We start from the raw sequence: 12,609 nt of genomic DNA, 5'->3' as shown, positions 1-12,609 counted from the left end.
CATAGGGTTTTCTTGAGTGTGATCTTTGTGGAAGCAGATCACCAGGCCTTTATTTCACAGAGCTGCTGGGCCGGTTTAAACCACCAAACTTCGGTTAGCAGCCGAGTGCTTAACCATTGCACTATCAGAGTTCCAAATTAGATAAGAGAGCAAGTAGAATGTGAACAGATGGTTGGGTTCAGTTATTAAGGAGATCACTGTTTACCTCTAAGAGAACACTACCTAACAGGATAATAATTGTTGCAATTGCTATAATGCAATTTGCGAAAGTAAAACACAACATCCTGGAAAAAGTAAGCAGAGTATGAAAATTAGTAATGGACCTGATATAAGGCATCTCTTATTCAAATTTAAGGGTTGACTGTTCGTTGATAAACATCATATTCTTCCTCCTTTCACAGATTAGACAGATTTACTTAAAGCTATGTGATATGTCCAAGCTGACAATGACAATGCAAGCCAGAATTCAGAGCACCTAGAACTCGTAAAAGAGTCCCTTGGTGGCATAAATAATTTGCACTCAACTACTGATTGAAAGGTTGGCAGTTTGAACTCACCCAATGGCTCCATGGAAGAAAGGCCTGGCAATCTGCTTCTATAATGATTATAGACAAGAGAATTCTATGGAGCAGTTCTACTCTAACACATGGGGTTGCCATGAGTCAGAATCGACTCTTCAGCAACTGGTTTGGTTTGGTTTGGTTTAGAACCCTTAAGCTCCTCATCTCAGCCCCTATCACAGTCTGCTTTTTAAAGGTTCAAGAACAAGAATCCCACAGAACAACTGATTGGGCAACACCCAAAGTTTTCAGCAGAGCAGATTCGTGTAGGATAAAACTTTTTCTCCCCTATATGTTTCAGTAAAAAGATCTTTTAACTGCAAAACAGTAAATTCTTGGCCCATGATGCCAGGCCACCCTCATAGACATCTGGCTGTTTATAATAACCTTGTGTTTAAAACACTCTATTTATTCTATCACTGCTTAGCTGCAATCGTTATGGCATCAAAAATAGTACAAATCAAGGAATGAACAGCATATTTAGAATAGTAAAAATTCACCAATGAATATGTTTTTAAAGCTTTGAAATATGTTTTAACCTCCAAAATGTACTTGATTCCCTGATGCTAGGGCAGCTTTGAATTATAATTAAATACTCTAATAGCTGTTATTCAGCCTAAACGTATTCCCCCGATCTCACAGAAATGATGAATTTTGATGGAATGCTTCTGCCACCAAACAGAATGAACACATACATGACTGCACCTAAAAAGGAATGCGTACCTAGCCATATCCTAGCAGTTTAGGCTAGCATCTGCCCAAATTCAAAGAACATGGGGACTTAGGAGTATGAAGCTACAAAAATTAAAATTTGTAGCCCACAATTAATTACTCTTAAGTTACAGTAAAAGGTAATTAACTTTTACAAAGACTTCTGAGTTAAGAAAATTAGACTAATTAACCTCATTCTTTGTAATTTGCTGTTTTTAACTTAATAAATGTAGATGTTAAAATTCACTTCATTCTCTTAAAATCTCTGACAAGATGCGCGTTTTATGTCTGACTGCCTATTAAACAAAACAAAACCTGTTGCCATCGAGTTGATTCCGACTCATCGTGACCCTACAGGACAGAATTGCCCCATAGGGTTTCCAAGGATTGGCTAGTGGATTTGAACTGCTGACCCTTTGGTTAACAGCTGAGCTCTTAACTACTGCACCTTAGAATAGTCTCAACCTTTTATTAGGTGCAGATACTTTCATATATGAATCCATGAGCACCCCCAAGAATCCATGAGGCTAACTTTATAAATGTTTATATAAGATACTGCTAATATTTATTGAGCAAAAAATCCTCAGAGTCCGCAACTTTTCCTTGCTGTTAAAGAACATGCTTTGCTTGTTACAACCCTACTTAAGAAGTAAAGGGGCTTTTATTCAAGCACTACCATGCAGCGCAAAGAACGCAGGATAAAGTCCAGGACACCTTGACTGCAGTCCTTGCCTTTGCCATCATCTTTATGTGTGACTTATCAAGTCACGTCTTTTCTGTACCTCAATTTCCTCATATATCAGAGGGCTTTCACTGGTTGTTAACTCTTTGGATCATGTGCCCTTTTAATAATTTGATTAGGCATATTGATCCTCTACTCAGAACAATGCCTCAACTTTTGCACCATTTCAGCGAGTTCTTAGCCTCATCCAATATAGAATGGACTTTAGGTTGAGAAGCCCTAACCTAGTTGATCGCTTCTGTCTTTAATTGTCCAGGAAAACTACGCCCAAGCATCTGTATCTATTTCAGACAAAGATGACGTTCTACTTTAAATTAGATTTTTTATTCATTAAAGAATTCAACCCAAATCCTAAAGATGGCTGGAGCTTTCCAGCACAGTACAAAGTACAAGGTCACTCCACAAGCAGTTGGAATTTGTGAGGACAAATATCTGATAGTATCAATACTCTTTAAAATTGGAAACCCTGAATCTGTTATTTCATATTTTAAACATGTATAGCTTTTTGGCCCTCACGTCTAGGTCTACAACTAAAATATAATGCCACTTTGTGAACATGTTCTTAAATCTCCATTCACATTAAAAGATAAATTCAAATAATCAAAACATCCTTCTCTTCCGAAAAGATACATGGAAAGAGAAGAAATAAACTTAGATTGCTTTTCTTTTTCTTTGACATTACCTGTTTTGAGCGTCAGGTGAATGGGTGACAGGATATGTCCTCACATAATGAGTGACCCTTATACTGAACTATAGGAGAGAATGCTTGGTTGACTAGAATGCAGCACGTTCAGATTAATTTAAACACAAGGGAAGTTTTTTGGAAGAATACAAGGATATCTCAAGAAGCCCCCGGGGAGGAAGTACTGCCCAGCCTCAGGAGGAACTAGAGTTCAAGAAGCTGGGAAATTCAGAAACGAAGTTTATTCTCTCTCCTGTCTCTCTAAGAGACCAAATGGTTCCTCATTTCTGCTTTCCTTTGCACATCTGCTTCATTCTCTGTCAGACCAGCAGTCTCGGCTTCAGGGTGCTCATGGTTGTTCAGCTCAGCCCAACATTGACTTGCTGTCAAGACCCCAACGTATACTAACTGGAGTCTCGAAAGCCCAATCTCAATCCCTTGCAGGAAAAATTTGATTGTTCCAGTTTAAGACATATTTCACTTCATCAAAATTAAAATCTTTTGTTCATCAAAGGACTTTACCAAATCTGAAATGTAAAGGAACCAGGAGAGGGACCTTCTTGTTCAGATGGTTCTTATGCTTTTATTTTTTCTATCAAAGTCATCTGACACTTACTGCTACTCCCTGGGGATAGAGACCCAATCCTCATAGTGTGCAGCGCTTAGCTCATCTGTATGAGAAATATTAGATGAATGCATGTTTACAAAATCTGGACTCTGTTAATAATAATAAACTTATAATGACTCTAAAAAAAAAAAAAAAAGACTTTACCAACAAAGTGAAGAGATAACCTACAGATTGGGAGAATATTGGAGATAACTATATATCTGATAAGGGTTTAATATCCACAATATAAAAAGAACTCTTACAACTGAACAACGAAAAGACAACCCAATTTAAAAAAATGGGGAAAGGACTTGAAAAGCATTTCACCAAGGAACAAATACAATTTTTTGTTTGTTTCCAACAAGCACTCAGTGTCATTAGTCATCAGGGAAATGCAAAAAAAAAACCACTATGAGATATCACTTCACCCCCACTGAGATGGCTATGATAAATGACAGAAAACAAGTGTTGGTGAAGATGTGGAGAAATTGGAAACTTCATCCATTGCTGGTGGAACTGTGAAATGTACAGCCGCTATGGAAAACAATTTGAAGATTCCTTTAAAAATTAAACATAGAAGTACCATGCGATCCAGCAATTCCTCTCCTAGGTATACACTCAAAAGAATTTAAATCAAGAACACAAACAGATACATGTACACCAATGTTTATTGCAGCACTATTCACAATAGCCAAAAGATGGAAACAATCTAAACGTCCATCAACAGATGAATAGATACACAAAATGTGGTACCTACATCCAATGGAGTGTTACTCTGCCATAAAAAGAAATGAAGTCCTGATACATGCTACAACATGCATGAATCTTGAAAACATTTTGCTAAGTGAAATAAACCTGTAATTAAAGGACAAATATTGTATGATCCCATTTATATGAAATATCTAGAATAGGGAAATGCATATAGGCAGAAGTTTATTAGTGGTTACCAGGGCTAGAAGGGAGGGGGAAAAAGTGAGTCATTGTTTAGGGGACACTGAGCTCCGTTAAGGGTGATGGAAAAATTTGGAAACAGATAGTGGTGATGGTTGCACAACATGATGAAGGTAATTAATGTCACTGAATTGTACATGTAAAAAATGTTGAAATAGCAAAGTTCTTTTTTTTGTATGTGTGTTTGTGTGGTGTATTTTTGTATGTGTGTTTTGTATGTATGTCTAGTTATGTTGTGGTTAGTTGCTGTTGAGTCGGCTCCAACTCATGGCCACCTAGTGTAGAGCAGAATGAAACGTTGCCTAGTCCCGTACCATCTCCATGATCATTGCTATGTTTGAGTCCATTGTTTCAGCCACTGTGTCAGTCCACCTCACCAAGGGGCTCTCTCGCCTTCACTGATCCTCTACCAACCATCATGTCCTTTTCTAGCAATTGGCCTTTCTTGATATCATGTCTAAACTAAGTGAGCCTAAGTCCCACCATCCTTATTTCTAAGGAGCATTCTGGTTGTATTTCTTCTAAGACTGATTGGTTTGTTCCTCTGGCAGTCCACAGTATATTCAATATTCTGTATATTCAACACCATGATTTGAATGCATCAATCCTTCTGTCTTCCTTTTTCATCATCTAGCTTTTGCACACACACACACACACACACACACACACACACACTTGCATGCACACACACACATATATTTACCATGACTAAAAAAAAAGGCACATTCCAATGAGCTGTGAGAAGTTGGGTCACATCACTGTCCACTTAGTAGGAGCCATGGGAGCAAAATTCCTGAGGATGAGGCTTGCATAGGTTCTCTAAAAAAGGGGGTGTCCAGGCAGAGTGAAAACAACAAGGAAAACAAATGACTTTCATCTCTATCACCAGGTAGATCTCAAAATCAAGACAAGGAAAATAGGAGCATCGGGAGCATTACAGTGGCCAACTGAGGATGGAGCACTGATTCTGGCTCCCAACGTCCAGTCTGCTCCCGCCGCTCCTCAACACTCAAAGAGAGGAAGTCTTTATCTAGAGAAGCTGCCCATAGCCTAGAAACCACCATTTAGCATGGGGGGGAGCTAGTCTATTCTCTCATTCATATCTACTCCCAGGTGTCTACCAACACTTAAGATTTTATGTTGCAACCACATTCTGAAATCTTCATTAGGAAGATGTTAACTACAGAGTTCCAATGAATAATACAGGCCTTCATAATAAAAGTGGTCCAGTTATAGCACCATTTAACTGCTTATTAATGTTAATCTTTATAGTGTTTTTTTTTTTTAAGACCGTTGGGAAAATGAAGGAGCCCTGGTGGTGCAGTGATTAAGCACTCGGCTGTTAACCAAAAGGTTGGCTGTTGGAACCTACCAGCCACTCAGTGGGAGAAAGAAGTGGCAATCTGCTTCCATAAAGATTCACAGCCTAGGAAACCCTATGGGGCAGTTCTACCCTGTCCTATAGGGTCGCTATGAGTCAGAATCGACTCGAAGCAGTGGGATTTGGTTGGGAAAATGTAGACTAACTTTGAAACTATGAAACTGTATTAATTAGCTATGTTTTGGTTGCTAAAAATATAAGCTCACTTGAACTAGCTTAAAAAAAATTAGAAATGTATTATAAGGATACAGTAATGTTTAAGGATATGAGGATAAAAGGGCAGCTGGGTCAAAACTAGCAACCTAAAAAAGTATAAGGAACTCAGATAGTTCTCTTCCCACTGTCTTCTCTGCTTCTCTTTGTGACTCAGCTTCATTATTCTCTCTGCAAACTGGATTTTGCCTGCTCCATATTTCACACGGTGGAATGTGACTGCCAGCATTAGTGAGTTTACCCACTATTCTTGAAATATCCATTGTTTTGTGTGTTTCTGATCTATGTTAATTGTTGTTAGGTGCTGTCAAGTCGGTTCCAACTCATAGCGACCCTATGTACAACAGAATGAAACACTGCCCGGTCCTGTGCCATCCTCACAATTGTTATGCTTGAGCCCATTGTTGCAGCCACTGACTGTGTCAGTCCGTCTTGTTGAAGGTCTTCCTCTTTTTCGCTGACCCTTTACCAAGCATGATGTCCTTCTCCAGGGACTGATCCCTCCTGACAACATGTCCAAAGTATGTGAGACAAAGTCTCGCCATCCTTGCTTCTAAGGAGCATTCTGGCTGTACTTCTGATCTATACTTTCTTGTTTTCGACCTCACTCACCCAGAGCCATCTATATAGCCTTAAAGAGAATTAGGATGGTTACAGCTTGTATGCAAAGATAAAGAAACAGTCAATGCCTCATTTTTTTTTACAAAATAGACTAAAAGAGCCTACCAGAAACAATAGTTCTGGAAGCCAAAGCTTTTGATTTGAATGAGGTAGGTTTTGTTGAGAGAAAAAAAGGATTGAGAGTGTTGAAAGCAAAAGCCTCAAAGAGATCAGGGCACAAAATTTATGTCCTAACAAAAATGCATTGAAAGGAGGCTAGAAGACCCTGACTGCAACTGCTCCTTCCCCAGAAAGAGGAACGGTTAGGTCAGTAGAGCCTGGGATGAGGGAATAGGATCTCGGGGGAGCCACATGCGATGGAAGCAGAGTTGGCATAGAGAGGCTATGAGCACCTTACTTACCAGGGCTGGGAGCCACGTGCCAGCCAGCCAGGCCTGCAGATCATGGATCATCACTGGAGTGAGCTACACTTCACCTGGTCCTTTGTACCAAGGATCCCCATTACCTGAGCTTCAAGCTTGGTTACCTGTGGAAGCCCTTCCACTAAGAGCAGCCACACATTACCTTGGACCGTCTAGCAGAAATGGGCCTCCTGGACTCATGAATTTGCTGATCCCCATCTGATCTGCTCTGTGAACAATCTACTTGTTCAACAGAGCAGGAAACTCCTAAGCTTTCCACCAGAAAGTGTGGGTCCTGACTCCAGAGGGTTGGTAGTGGTCGTGTGGAAACAATTCATTGCACCTGTACTTGGATACTGCTGAACCGTGAGGACCTGCCCTTACCACAGTGTCTAGCTACATGGAGAGCCATATTTTCTCTCACCATGTCCAATTCCAAACTTCCAGGGAAGGGACTCTGATTGGTTTAGTGTGGGTCAGGTGTCCATTCCAGTCCAATCAACCGTGGAAAGATGGGTGGAGATCCATGTTTAGTTGCGGGGAGGTACTTAAGGGGGTTGTTTTGAACTGGGAAGACACTCCAAAATGGTTTCATAAGAAACTGTACAGTTTTAATTCATAGTATTAGGTGATTACAAATATCTTAGCTTTCAGACTTATAAAACTTAGTCTTTTATGAACTATTAAGTAACCTTGGACACTTAATAGTTCTGTGCCTCAGTTTCTTCACTTAAACTATAAAGTTACTGGTAAAAGTAGCTCTAAGGTTTCTTATAACTCTATTTAAGATTCTATGATTCTCCTTATCTCACCATATGTACAGGTTGACCATTCACAGAGCTGGAACTGAAAAATCAATTTGGTACTAAAATAACCAATACCTGTTATACATGCAAACATATCACACACCTCCCCTCCATTCGTACAGCGCCTCACTACCCACCCATACTGCCCACCCTCACCATTCTCACATACATTCATGTACTAGAGGTTGCCTGTTTCTGTTCTTAAGGATTAAAATCCCTATCTTGAAACTGTGAGAGGAGAAAGGACATTTTGTAGGCTGGAGGGCCTGTGGTGGAGGGAAGAGAAGGATGAAGAGAGCAGAATAAAGCCTCTCCCCCAAATCCCTTGGACTGGTTTGGGGTCCTTTGTGCAGTGAAAAAGGCCTCTGGGCAGGCCAAATGGTTTGCACTTATCTACTAACCTAAAGGTTGGCGGTTCAAGCCTACCCAGAGGCTCTGCAGAAGAAAGGCCTGGCAATCTCTTTCTGTAAAGATTACAGCTAAGAAAACCATAAGGAGCAATTCTACTCCATAACACATGGGGTCACCATGAGTCAGAATCAACTCAACGGCAACAAGTTTGGATTTTTTGTTTTTTTGTGCAGTGAGAGATTGGAGGCAGGAGATGGTAGAGTCACTCAAGGGGACTTTGTGAGGTTTTGAGTACAGGCAGAGCTGCTTCAGGAGCCCAGATAACAAGTGTGGTTGGGAGCCAGGGAGGACACCCTTCTCCGGCCTTTATGTGTAATCCAGCATGGCTTTGACACCCCAAGGACTGGCAACTGTAAGAGTAGAATCCACACCCTGGACAAAGACTCTGGAGGTCTCATAGGCTGGTGGCTACAGTCAGCCTTCTCCCAGCAGCCTTGTGAGAAGCTGATGTGATGAAGATAGAGCTGGAGTACAAGAAGGCAAGCCCAGGGTGGATGCCAGGCAGTGTTGGCGTGGTTTGGAGGCATGTTTGGGGCTCAATTTCCTGAGAGGCCCGGATCCTGCAGTAACCTGGGGAGGGGCTCAAGGTCAGTAGACCTTAAGATCCACAAAACTTTGTCTCCAGAACATTGTTGTCCAAAGGATATGTCTTGACACTTGTATTTTATGACTTCTGTAATATCAGAAACTAAAAGATTCATTGAATTACAATCATGGTTTCTAAGAGCAGGAAGAACACATTTGTATTATCTGTGTAAAACTAAGCACATCATTACAGAACAAGAGGGAAAGCTACCTCTTCAGCCCAGCTTGTAACTGGTGGCCTCACACGTAGAGCAGTAGCCACATTTTCAAGGGATTTCATAACAACATTCTTGGAAACAAACCAACTACATTTTATTTAATGATTCCTACAAGGTTTAAACTCAGAGCTGGTTTAAATTGTGGCTAGCTGGTGGGCTATTTTGGGACTTCAGTCTATAACAATTCCAGGGGACCCAATGGCACAACTGGGGACATGGTCTGGTTAATTATGGTTTCCATGAGTAATTCCTTACACAACTGGCTAAATGTAAGTTGGCCTGTTCCTTTGGTAGAAAGGAACAAAAATACAACAACAACAACAAAAAAGAAAAAAACAAAGAAACACAAATAATCTCTGTTGTATATTCTTGCAATGTATAAATGCATATTGCACAGTGCAGTTATAGATTGGGCACTGTCATGGATTGAATTATGTCCCCCAAAAAATGTGTGTATCAGTTTGGCTGGGCCATGATTCCTGGTATTGTGTGATTTTCCAATATGTTGTAAATTCTGCCTCTATGATGCTAATGAGGGAGGATGGGCCGTAGTTGTGTTAGTGAGGCAGGACTCAGTCTACAAGATTGGATTGTGCCCTGAGGCAATCTCTTGAGATATAAAAGAGAGAAGCGAGCAGAGAGACAGGGGGACCTCATACCATCAAGAAAGCAGTGCCAGGAGCAGAGTGCGTCCTTTGGACTGGGGTCCCTGCGCAGAGAAGCTCCTGGTCCAGGGGAACACCAAAGATAAGAAGGCCAACAGAGAGAAAAAGCCTTCCCCTGGAGTGATGACCTGAAAATTTGGAGTTTTAGCCTACTTTAACTGTGAGGAAATAAATTTGTCTTTGTTAAAGCCGTCCACTTGTGGTATTCCTGTTGTAGCAGCGCTGGATGACTAAGACAGGCACCAACAGGTGAGATCAGCAACAGTCTTTTGAAGTCCCAATTAGCTAAAAGTCTGGGAACAAGTGAATTCCTTTATTGTTTTAAAATTTAAATCCTTAATAGGTCTCCCAAAAAGTTTCCTACTTCAAAACACTGCAAAGAAAACTGAAAAGAGAAAAAGAACTATAGAAAAGTAGAATCTGGTTTGCAAATGTTTCGGTCTTGACTTTGGTCTGCAAGAGTAAATCCTTAAATGAATTTGTCCTTCTGTTTCTGTAAAAGTTTCTTGTGAAGAACATGTTTTCATTTTCTGATTGTGATATGGAAATATCAAATAGTAGAGTGTTGGATGTCTGCTGGGTTAGACAATAACTTTTAAGATTCTATAACTGAAAGCTGATTGAAATTGGAACAGTGTTCTTGTCCAAGAGAAGCAAATTGCAGTGGGTCCAGCAAAACAAAATTTGATTGATATTATTGACATGAGTGATGGAAAAACTCTGAAATGTCAGATAATTCCAAAATGTGAAAATGTTATGCTATGTTCAGGTCCTGTAATAAATCAATTATTTGAAACATGAAGTGGTATATATACTAAAAAAAAAAAATCAGTTTATCTCCAACCCTACTAAATTAATGTGATACAACATTTAAAGAATATTGATTTAAAAGGATGATATAACTTGGTTGGGATCTACTTATAGAGTATCTTCTCTATCTAGTTGGAAGAATTTATAATTAAGGAAAAAGGTTCACTCTTTCTCTTTCCCTGTTCAAAAGACCAGATTCAAACATTTGTAGCTTATCAACTTCCATGAAATGAGCAGTTTCTACCAAAATGCACTCAGCGGAAACATGAAATGTGGAGAGAATAGGAAGATCGTCTCTTATTCCTGGTGCCAACCTTCTTTTCTCCACTTAGACTTGAAACCTGAGTCATCTTTGAAACTTACCTTTCTTTAGTCTTCATATCCACTTGACTACCAGGTCCTACTGATTCTTTATTCGTACTTCCTCACACATATATCCATTTGTTTCCAGTTCCATTGCCACCCTTTAGCTCAGTCCCTTATTCTCACGCAATTTCAACCTGTAGTTACCAATCCATTCAGTATACTGGTTCTAGAACAATTTCTCTCAACATTACTTTTCTCATGTCATTGCCCTGCCAAAGGCAAATAAAGCACACCACAATAAACAGCTTCAATGATTTTCTATTGCTAGTAGAATAAAATTGAAACTCCCTAGGCAAGCATGTTTGCAGTTCAAGTCGGTACCATGAAGGGTTTTCTCCCTATCCAGATACCAGAGCCACTGGCTCACTGGAAAAAGCAGAGTATGTGCTTTGGCTCATAGAATCCTCCTACCTGTCACGTTAAACCTTCTGTCCTGCTATCTGGCACCTTCAGATTGATAGTGAGTTTGGATACCAGTTCTATCTAAGGCCCTCTCATCTTGTCCTACCCAAGGAAAGGCCCTTCCAGATTTGGGCTTTAAAGGAAAGATGTCTTCTGTAGATCCATGCTTCCTTCCTTTCTGCTACCCGCTACCTACCCCACTTTCTCCTCATATAGCCCCTTCTTTAAAACCCCTCATTCTGGGTTCTATCCCCTCTCTGGGGAAATTCCACAGGAGGAAGAGAAGGTTCTATCCAGAGAAAGCTGTTCGGATTTTGAAAACTTGAATGCCTCAGGCTTTGACAAAAGGTTCTTCGAGGTTCTCCTGCTGTGGAGGGGAAGGAAGGGCTCCAGGTGCCTGAATGAAGGTGAAAGTAGCTGCTCTAATTCCAGTTCAGTCTTCCCACCATGAGAGCTGCAACCAGTGTCCTCACTTGCTTACCTAGCAAGTAATCACATCTCTCCAATACAAGCACTACTTTTTCTCAAAGATAACACAATCTAAGAAAGACTATCCCTCGTGTTAGAACGGCTTTTTTTAATTGTCTTTTTCAGAAACATGGAAGCCACTGTTTATTGTGCCAAGAAGCATTTGTTTCTTTACTGGGCCTGGCTTGACTACTCCAGTCACCCTATCAGCACTCCAAAGAGATAGCTTGAGTTTTGATCAGATTCTTTGAATTCCAACTTTCTCCTTGATAAGACTGGGACAATGATAGAGATATTCTAGTTAATTCCATCTCTCATTATTGTACTTGTATAGAAATTATATTATTTTACCAGATGTTCATGTTCAGGAAATACATGTGAACTTTATAGGATATACACAAATAAATGAGACAATCTGAATTCTAGAAGTATACAAACTAATGGGTGATATAAGTATGTCAACATCTAGTCATAACACAAAAAATGAGATAGGCGTTTAAGTAGGTTGCCAATCTTTTGGCTAGCAGCCAAGCAGTTAACCATTTGCACCACCTAGGGACCCCTAGTAATCCAGACAAACAAAGTCCCTCTTTGTACTATACTACACTAGAAATACCCTTGGAAGTACATAATAGAAACATAAGTAACTGCTTATAGATAGAAACAAAAAACGTAAAACAAATGTATAATGAGCTAATACCATTTTAATATTTAACTTTATTATTCATGATGGTTATTATATATGTTTGAAGATCCATAAAATTGATTTTCTACCCACTGGGGAATAAATGTCTATTTAAAATCACAGGCCCACAAACAAATCCCCAAGGTGCATGAGAGCACATTTCCCTCCTGATAATTGCCCACAATTAGAGCAGATTCTTTCAGATACATAAATTAAAGCAATAAAATGAGGTAACTATAAATAGCACTGCTCACTCACACTGAAGCAACTGAGCTGTAAACTACAAATCCTTGCTCAAAATAACTTGTTCTATAGTTGCAAGCA

This window comes from Trichechus manatus, unplaced genomic scaffold, assembly GCF_000243295.1.
Source record: "Trichechus manatus latirostris isolate Lorelei unplaced genomic scaffold, TriManLat1.0 scaffold00142, whole genome shotgun sequence".
In the NCBI taxonomy this organism is placed as follows: Eukaryota; Metazoa; Chordata; class Mammalia; order Sirenia; family Trichechidae; genus Trichechus; species Trichechus manatus.
Note: the sequence above shows the minus strand (reverse complement) of the source record.